The 10,751-nt window shown below is 30.2% G+C and overlaps 1 protein-coding gene across 1 annotated transcript in view; it reads right to left on the reverse strand.

The window, feature by feature from the left end:
• mnd (minidiscs) overlaps positions 1 to 10,751 on the reverse strand; it is a 66,850-nt gene that overhangs the window by 43,553 nt on the left and 12,546 nt on the right. The gene's annotated exons all lie outside the window — the stretch shown is intronic.

A 10,751-nucleotide genomic window follows, 5' to 3' on the forward strand; every position in this document is an offset into this window, starting at 1 on the left:
AAAAAAAAAAAAAAAAACTTAACGGCAATCCAGGAGTTCCCTATTTGGATGTAGGAGTGGCGTAATAGAGGAACAATTGTAAGTCAACCTGGTATCTTAGCGAACTTAACAGTTAGATGTCTCAGCAAACAGGTATCTGCTTGGTAAGGACGTAATCGCATAAATTATTGCTTTTTATCTTAGCTGGAACGATGTAAATAATAGTTAACATTACTAATATATGTGTAGGCGAAATGGTTTAGCAAATGACATTTAAACTTGTGGCGCGATGTTCTCCGATTATGACATATCCTTAATCTTGGCTAATTTATTATATTTGAGTTTTGAAAATATATATAGTATAAATATCAAATATGTCGTATAATACCTGCTATATCTAAAAGTTTGGTTAGATACGTCACTACTTTGCTTGAATAGTGGCACATCTGACAAAAAAAACAAAAAATCAAATAGATGTATTTGACGTCTATTGATTGTGGTTACCTTATACAGCCGTTTTTTGGACCAGTCTATAGAGGGGCCACAGTAGAGAAAGAAATCTACCTACTGAATTATCATTGGAATACGACCATTTCAAAATAATAACCATAACTTTTTTTTGTCAGATATGCCATTATTCAAGTGAAGCAGCGATGTATGGACCAAATAAATACTTATATATATTTACGAATCTAAAAAATAAAATAAAAATAATACTATAAATATATTTAGGTATTAAAACTGTTAATCAGTAGATCATATTTCTTAAAATATATCTGTAGAATTACAGAGGTAGTATTACTGTTGGAAACAATGATTTAAATAATAATAAATAGATAAATACAACGAACAGAATAAATTTTATGTTTCAACACTGAAAAGAAAATAATAGAGACACACTTTGATGCTAAATAAAAACAATTAAATTGATCATCGATAAAGCGTATCCAGCCATGAAACAAATAATAACTTTTCAAATTAAACGGTCCCTAGGGAGCGATAAGAAATAACCTTCTGCGGTGTAATACATTATCACCGTTTCCCACTTCGTTCTAGGCATATTCGCCGAGTGATAAGTACTTTTGTAAAATATTACAAAAAGTGAGCACATAAATAACTATATGTAATTTGCAATACAATTACAAGGTTGAGTTAGTTTCAATTAATTAAAAAAATTGTTTTCCTGTGAACTACTTGTCAGATGCTATATTCAAATTGGAAAAGTGAATCGGACGATGAAAAATCGTTAATAATGTAGACACGATAATAATACATAATAATAATAATAAGTACGTAAATAATGTAGGTATCAGCGTTTATTTAATAATAAATAAAAATAGGTACCTAAATAATGTAATAATAACGATAGATATATAATAATAATAGGTAAATAAATAATGTAACAAAATAATGATAATAGGTACGCAAATAATGTAAGCATCAGAGTTTATTTTTCTCATAAAATGGGTACCCTTAATTGGGAAAAAATCTGGCGATTGTGCGTGATTTTGAAAATATCACCACCTTGTACAACCGTTGTTCTAAAAACAGTGTTTTCCTGACCCTTAATGGATTGTAGCGGTTCACATAATTATTATACATGCAACTTTTATTTTAAAATATGGAAGATTAAGTTAAACGAACCAAAAACAAAAGATTTCATATTCACTAAAATGAGACTATTCACATATTAAACTAATAGATAAAATGTAAACAAAACTTAAAACCTGAATTTTATAGAACTTGTTTATTGTGTATATTTTATTTTTTAATCAAGTATATTAGTTGGTTATTTCTTCATTATTTATAATTTATGTTTTACTTATTCTTTTTATTGTGTAGACATTTTTTTTAAATTTCCCAACTTTTGGAAACTATTAATATGTAAAAAAATAAAATAAAATTCAAATTACCTCACTGTATCAGTACATGTAAAGGTGCAAAAGGTATTTGCACCTTAACATGTAAAATTAAAAATTAAAATCCTCTACAACCCATTGAAGGGTTAAGGGTGCAGTACTTTCTAAGGAAGTAGTGTTACTATACCAACGTTTGTGCAAAGAGGTGATTTCATAATCACGCTCAACCACCAGATTTTACCCAATTAAGGGTACCTTAACATGTACTATGTATTAATTATAGCTATGTGACAAGTTATATTAAATAATAAATAAAAACGACTATTAAAAAAGTAAATAAAAATGTGAGCGTTGTATTAGAACGTTTGTAATTCAGTTAAGACACTCAACGACGTTGTGTAGGATTGTTTTTTCATCGTGTGTTCCGCTCGCGCGATGTTCTCCGATTATGACATATCCTTAATCTTGGCTAATTTATTATATTTGAGTTTTGAAAATTTATTTTCCACATAAAAAATAATCTTTTATTTAAAGTTTTAAAAAATTTATTGAATTTTCTTAAAAATCATCAATACCATACCAAAAGTTTTCAATATATATATAAAAAAAAAATAGAATTCCAATTTTTAAATTATCAATTTTATAAATGAATATAAAAAGTGGCTGGACGAATTTTCACATATCTAATTGAGATCAGTGGTACGTCTGTAGAAAAAAATATCTTATGTTATTTTAAATGTGTTATCTGATAATGAATTCCATACAAAAAGCAATAATTATTTTTAAATGGCTAGTACAGTTAAAAGATGAAATTTATGCATCTTAATGTCTCGGACACTAAATGTAAGAATATTTAAACCCCCGACCCCTATGTTTTGTTCTCAGGCGTTAGTAAACACCTGTCAGCAATTAGGGTTTTTTTACTGCCACTTATTTTCATATTTCCCATACAGTATCCCCACGTGCTGTTAATGATAACAGTATGCCCTTATTCTGGCTGCATTAAATATTAAATGGCTAAGCCATATAAAGTGTTAACATTGATTCACTGTAAAACTTTCCAATTTTGAAAAGATACATTATGTATTATCGAAACATTACTATCTATTTTTCAAAAATTCAATTAAACTATATTACAGTTTGAAGAAAGATTTTTTTAAATTATATTATTGCAATTTCTTGAGACAAGATAATTATTTATTAAATAAATCAAAAATTTGTATCCTTTTTTGTCTCAACACTCTTTATTTTTCACCAGTCCAACGTTTCGGCCATTTTAGCCATCCTCAAGGATATCTTCAATTATAATTTCTTCCTCACATTAATTTAAAAGTTACTTTTGCAGGCTATTCTGCCCAGGTCATTTTCTTTATTTAAAGTTCAAACCTATTCCAACAGTCAATTATTAAAAAGTCATATTTATTATTAATAAGCTTACTAACCTTAAGTTTAGTTACCTATTTTTTTAAATTTAAAATCATTAATATTTAATTATTCTTATATAAGATTACCCAAAACCAATAATTGACTTTTTAAATAGGCTTTTAACTTATAATAAAGGAAATGACCTGGGCAGAATAGCCTGTAAAAGTAACTTTTAAATTAATGTGAGGAAGAAATTATAATTCAAGATGTCCTTGAGAATGGCTAAAATGGCCGAAACGTTGGGCTGGTGAAAAATAAAGAGTGTTGAGACAAAAAAAGGATACAAATTTTTGATTTATTTAATGAAATATTTTTTGTTTAAAAAATAATTTATGGTATAAAAATTGCACCGAACTAAGCGGCACAAAGAGATGGGTAGGTGAATCAGGAACCGAATTAAGTAGATGACTAAAATAATGGTACTCTCAAGTGATTCACTTGGAGTCGATCGATTCTCTACTCTATTCTCGAGTGTTAAAGAAGTGGGAGTAAAGTTTCTGACAAATAATATCTAGTTTACGAGAAGGTGGTCGGAGAGCGGTCAGCAAAGATACACGAATAAACAAAACATATTTATTTGTGATGAAGTTTCAACCTGAATTTCAGGCCTTCATCAGAGCTGAAAAACAAAACGAGATAAGAAACCTTAATTCAGAGAAAGAAAATAATAACAAAAAACTTCGAAATATACATAACAATAAATTAAGTACTTAGTAGTTGACATTAGTAGAAGATAAAATATAATATTGTAGAAGTAAGAATTATACAAGATAAATGTATAAAAAAAAAATTATTAAAAAATAGACAGTTTTCAAGTAAATAAAACATTTTAACTCAATATTTCTTAACGTAACTTACATATGTTATCACCATAATTCAATAACTCATCATTTACACATTCTTTTCTATCTTTCATTATGTTTATTTTTTTATTTACTAGAATGTCTGTTTTTTTATTTTTGTTTATTTATCATGTATAATTCTTACTTCTTCAATATTATACAGTATTAACTACTATCTTTAATACTTTATTGTTATGAATATTTTCAAGTTTGCTTGTAATTTTTTTTTTATTTGTATTTTTCTGTGAATCAAGATTGTTATCTGGTTTTGTTTTTCAACTCTGATGAAGGCATGAAATACAGGTCGAAACTTTGGCACAAATAAATAAATTTGGTTTATTTGTTTATCTTTGCTGACAGCAAATATAAAATATATGGGATAATTTGGTTTAGTTTATTTGTCGGCCTAATACTCCCTTGGAAACTTGCCTGACCATGGTTGGGGGTCAAGTTTTTCATTTGTGGGACCGCCGCTTAATGTAAAAAGTCTAATAATAGATTCTCAAGACATCTATCTAATTGTGTCATGATACAACTATCCTGATAAATATTATTTCTGGAGTGCAAAAAACAAAACAAAGAATAATAATATAAAATTAACAAGAAAAACAACGCATAATTCTAATGACATATCGTTCCAACTATCGTTTACTTTTCGTGTAGATGTAAAATTGTATTAACTTCAAGAATGTTTTCGAGGTATCTCTAGAATGAAATATTTATTATTTTTTAAACAGTAAAATGTTTTTCTGAGTTATTAAGTGTAATTTACACTTATTCGAGAACGCCCCAAAGACGTTTCCAGGTTCTAGGGGCATAACAAACAACAAACTGCAAACCAGTAAGTTCATTGACTGGGAATAGGGCATCCTGTTGAAAAAAAAAAAAAAAAACTTAACGGCAATCCAGGAGTTCCCTATTTGGATGTAGGAGTGGCGTAATAGAGGAACAATTGTAAGTCAACCTGGTATCTTAGCGAACTTAACAGTTAGATGTCTCAGCAAACAGGTATCTGCTTGGTAAGGACGTAATCGCATAAATTATTGCTTTTTATCTTAGCTGGAACGATGTAAATAATAGTTAACATTACTAATATATGTGTAGGCGAAATGGTTTAGCAAATGACATTCAAAATTGTGAAATTATAAATAATTAACAAGTAAGTATTGATAATTCCACAATTTTGTCTACTAAAGCTACGTTTGGTTCAGGTACAAATGGATGGGAAATATTTTCTGGATTATCTCTCTAGGAAGTCTGGTGAGTCAATTCTTTTAAAATTTTTTGAGGTTAATCACTTCCATCATTTGAAATAAATTATTATTTATTTATTCATGAGATTGTACAACGTTTCGGGACACTGTCCCATATTCATGCACTATAAAAACCTATAACAATAATAAAACCTATATAACACCAATCTTCATCCTTATATATTTTAATTTATAGAATAAAAATCACCTCATGATTTCATATGGGAAATCATGTCAACCACCTGTGCATCTTCACTTCTCTCTGGCACAGCCATCATTCTACATTTCTTACTATCTCTTTGGACCTCTTTGAACTACATCTTTGGTCCAACCTAACCTCAAAAAATGTTAAAAGGGAAATATTTTTTTCTTTTTAGAAAAAAATCACTGGTACTCCTTGGCTCCCCACCCATTGATAAGAAAAGATTATAAGATAACTGTGGTCGCGAGAATGTGTATATAAGAATTATTCCTTTTTTTTTGGAGGAAGATAGTCCGACGGTCAATAAAGGTTTCAAAATAGTAACAAAAAACTATTTATTGTTAACCAACATTTCTCCTCACTTTTACCAACTGTTGATAACAGAACATTATTCTTATCAGCCCTGACCAAGCCCTGCAAAGTGGGGCGAAACAGTTGTTTATTGTTGGTTAACAATAAATATTTTTTTTGTTACTATTTTGAAACCTTTACTAACCGCCACACGGACCTACTCTAATCTACTCCATAAGGTCAACTATCTTCTTCCAATATTTTTTATTTTTTTTTTTTTTTTTTTTTTTTTTTACATGAGAAAAATATTTTGTATTTGATAAGAGTGAATAATACCTCTAAAAATTGAAAAATTCTTATAAATATATTTTACTGGAATATCTTCACTGATTCCTCGTCCAGCTCGAAGTTTTGAATATATCAAAAATATAAACATGATATAAGACCGGAATGCAATAGCAAGCATGCTCACAACAAATAACAATAATTAATCAGTTGCTTATTGAAAACTAGTTCTTTCAATTGTTTCAATAGGAAACCACTTCTGACAAGTACCTCTGGAGATATGCTGGTATCTGTAATTCAATCTTTAATATGTAAATGAACAAACATTCTAATAGTGGAGCTGCTCATGTCTCAACGTGAACAAGATCGTAAAAAAAATATTTCGAAATCTGTTTGAGACACGACGAAGGAGAACTACATTCGCAATGTCAATATCTCCTCGATATGCAAATATACTGGACTCGAGCAGGCACGTGTTTCATGAGTGGCGGTTGAGAAAAATATGTTTACGGGACATGAAAGAATGAACGTATGATGCATTGGAATAAGGTAAAATATTTAGCAACTGTCAAAGAAAGTCAATCAATCATAAGAGAAAACTTATTTTTATCAATTTGAAGGAAATGGTCAGGATTGCGCTTAAGAACAACATTATAATTGAAGTACTATTTAATTTGACAATCAATAAATAGTTGAAAACTATTTGCTCGTCTTGACCACAACCATAATATATACGGTAAAATAATCAAAATTAAATTTGTACCAATACAACCCATGAAGGGTCAGGGCTGCAGTACTTTGTAAGGAAGCACTGTTTACCAGACCAACGGTTGTTCAAGGAGGTGATTTGGTTAGAATTAAGCTTGATCGCAAGATTTTAAACCTATTAAGGGTACCCATTTCACGAGGCTGCGTGGACCCTGTGGAGTTCGCAGGACTGACTCACGGCTACATTAAAACAGAAAATAATTATTTATCAAAGGCGGATTCAAATCCGGGTCCTAGTAATTAGTATTACAGTTGCCTTACCAATGTGCTACTCGCCCCCTTCAATCATCTATATATTAAAAAATTATTTTTATCAAGTTCCGACCCAAAAAATACGTAATATGATAGGATGACATCCTTGAGGTTGACTTCTTATGTTACACAGAACGTTATGGATCATCGGGAAAGGATAGTGCACTAAGTGATAAAAGCAATTTACAAAGATGAGTTTTTAAGAATACCTCAATTTATAGATAATGCAAAGAGCTATCCCCTCTCACAATTAACGAATGAACAAATGAATTTATTTATTAAAACACATTTGGAACAATCATTGGTAGTTTATGCAAAATTATTACAAACAAATTTTCAACCTTAATTTACAAACAAATGAAGGTTTGTAAACTATTATTTAAAACTATTATCGTTCCTTTCCTCGCCAGTTTCTTAAAAAATAGTTTTAGAAAACAAAATTTAATATATTATTTTATTTTACTGTTTGAATTTTCATTTGTTTTACTAGCGTTCTTAATATCATATAAACACACATCACTGCTTTGATCGAATAGTGGCACATTTGACTAAAAACAAATTTATTTCATATTGAATGGAATATGGTCCGAGTGCGGTAAAAAAAAAACTCAAATAGTAGATAATTATACTATTTTATTGAGCCAACGTTCATATTGTATTTGACGTATTCTATAGTAGTTACTTATTGACCATCCTACTTGGTTTTTGAAATTAGCTTTGAAATAATTTATAGAGGGACCAAGGTAGATAACCCCTGTCTACGGTGAACACGCCAATTTCAACATAAATAAATATTTTGAATATCAAATGTGTCGCTATACAACCAAAGCAGCGACATATACATAGTGAATTTAATTTTTTGGGGGGTTTCTCTGTATTCTGTAATAATGTTTCAAAAAGAGAATAGTATATAAAATCTGCTCAATACTTTCGCATGAGCCAAGTTCACAAACCTAGTAAAATATGTTATTTTATCCAACACTAGCTGTGCCCCGTAGTTTCATCCACGTAAGATTACATACATGCATGTCTGTGTCATACACACGATGAGTGCATAACGAAGTGCATTTGATTAACTCAGAGGTTCCAAACCCGCCGAAGTCTGCAGAACACTCACGCTGAAATTTCCTGATTTGGGGCCACTTCGGGATAAATGTTTGAAGATTGATATGCTAAAAAGGTTCACCTCGTATGTTAAAAACCCATAAAATCTGTTACAATTCACTAACTAATGAGATATCAGGAAAGGTAAAACAATAAATCATTTTTAACCATACGTTTTCGAATATGTGCTATCAGGAACTCTCGCTGACCACATAGACTCTCGCGGCCATCATTTGTGGGCCTCCTGTTAACCACCGGATTAATTGATTGACATCCAAAATTTAATGGAGAAACAAAAGTACGATTCACTAAAAGAACTGATAAGGCAGAAAGCGTTTTCAGTTTAATGACAATATGAATATAATACAAAGTCCAATTCCCTTTATCTTTGCTAATACTGCTACTAATTACTTATTATTTGAAAAATATATATGTACGTTTTTAGGTGAACTTTTTTTTAAGCACTTAAAATACATTTTTTTTTTCATTCAGCCCTTTTGCATTTCTATAGCATAAAAAAAAACTATTATAAATTTCATCTTCACTGCTATTATCATGGCAAAGATTACAGCTTATTTAGGACAAAAATTATTTTTCAAATCGGTTTGGTAGTCTGTGAAATTGATCCAATCGAACAAACCCTTCGGCTTTGTATATTAGTATAGAATTGTTTGTTTGCATAATATAAGAGCAAAAAACCAAAAATGGTTAGCACGATTCAATATATTCTGAAATATGGCGGAACCTCCATTTTTCCCTTTACGATTTATCTTAATAAAAATAGTATATTGAAAAGTATTTCTGAATAAATCAAGACATATGATTTTGATTTACAAAAATATCATTTTGGATTTATACATGTATAATTAAACAACTTAAAAGAAATTGGAATCACTGAAAAAATCTTAAAATTGGAAAATCTCTTTGAAAGCATAGGCTCTAAGTAAATACGTGCATTTATTTTGTTTTGGAATTAAATAAATGCGGATAAAACTTTACGAATCAATTTTTTACAGGCTCCCATATTCATAAAAAATAATTAAATTATTTCCTACTTAGAAATCCATTAGCGATTTGAATCTTGGCCAAATTACTTACCTCAATACCAGATCATTAAGCTCTTTGTTCTATTTCTAAAGGTCACAAGAAATAATTTTTTGAAGTTATTATTCCTTATATTGGGAGTGGATTGCTAATTGATTCCAAAGACTTATTTATTATTTAAGCGTTATCATGTCGTTTTCAATTTCAGGCTCTTTTTAAATGTTGCTCCATTAAACTATCTTAAAGTCTCCTCTTCCCATTTTAAGCTAATATTTCAAAAGTTATATAGGACCGTCCCACCCTGGGAGTCTTAGCGGGGCGGAACCGGCGAGGAAGGATTGCCTTTTTTGTGTTATGATCTCCTCTTGTGTGATTGTGACATGTACATCGACCAACCTACTCGCTATAATTGTCTGTTTGAAAAGTCAGATAAGTAAGGCTATCAAGGAGGGCGGCGGTGGAGGGTTTAACGCCGTTTTTCAAAATCAGGCGCTTTTTAAATACTGCTCGATTAAACTATCTTAAAGCCTCCTCTTCCCGTTTTAAGCTAATTAAAATAATAAAAGGCTCGAACCTGGCTGAGGCAGATAATTATTTTCTGTTTCTCTGTAGCTGTGAGTCAGCCCTGTGGGTTTGAGAACACACCGAGATCCACCCAGCCTCAGAAAGTTAATTGGGTAAAATCGAGCTTTATTCTAACCAAATCACCTACTTGTACAACTGTAGGTCTAGTAACAACATTTCCTAAAAATGTACTACAGCCCAAACCCTTTATAGGTTGTGGCGATGCAGGTGTTATTATCATTCTTAATTATTCCCTGTATAAAATAATTTATACTTGACCTATGTCAATAGCAAAATGAAAATCATAGAAATATTTAAATAAATTTACAACCACCATCGGACGGAGAATCCTTAATATAAAAGTTTAATGAACAGTTATTAACATAAATCTACTACAGGTTTAATCTATACTAGGCAAATGTTAAGGAAACGAGATATCGGTTAAAAGATAACAGTCCGACCAGTACTATCAGTACATCCCAATATTTGAAACTTGGAAAGAAGAGAACCTGCACTTTTAAATATGTTATTTGACAATTCAAATTTGGCAACAAAAAACTGTTGGAAGGAAATAAAAATAACAGTTTATTTCGAAATTGATGAAAGGACCTTCCTATTCCATAGTTCGAACTTATATAACATCCAAGATTCACAAAATCTGTGGATCCAAACTATATAAGAACATTCTAGGAAAGCATGGATAAATATTGAAGTTTGATTCATTTGAAACTAATCTTATCTTGAAACAGATATAGGGACAAAGCTATTTCGCTCTAGAATCCCAACTGAACATTATTTATCGGCGATAGAAAACAAAATGTAGTCTATCAATAATCATTAAAACCAAAAACTCGGATAGTCAATTTATACATATACTTATATA

Source organism: Halyomorpha halys, unplaced genomic scaffold, assembly GCF_000696795.3.
Source record: "Halyomorpha halys isolate HHAL.00 unplaced genomic scaffold, Hhal_1.1 Scaffold584.1, whole genome shotgun sequence".
NCBI lineage: Eukaryota > Metazoa > Arthropoda > Insecta > Hemiptera > Pentatomidae > Halyomorpha > Halyomorpha halys.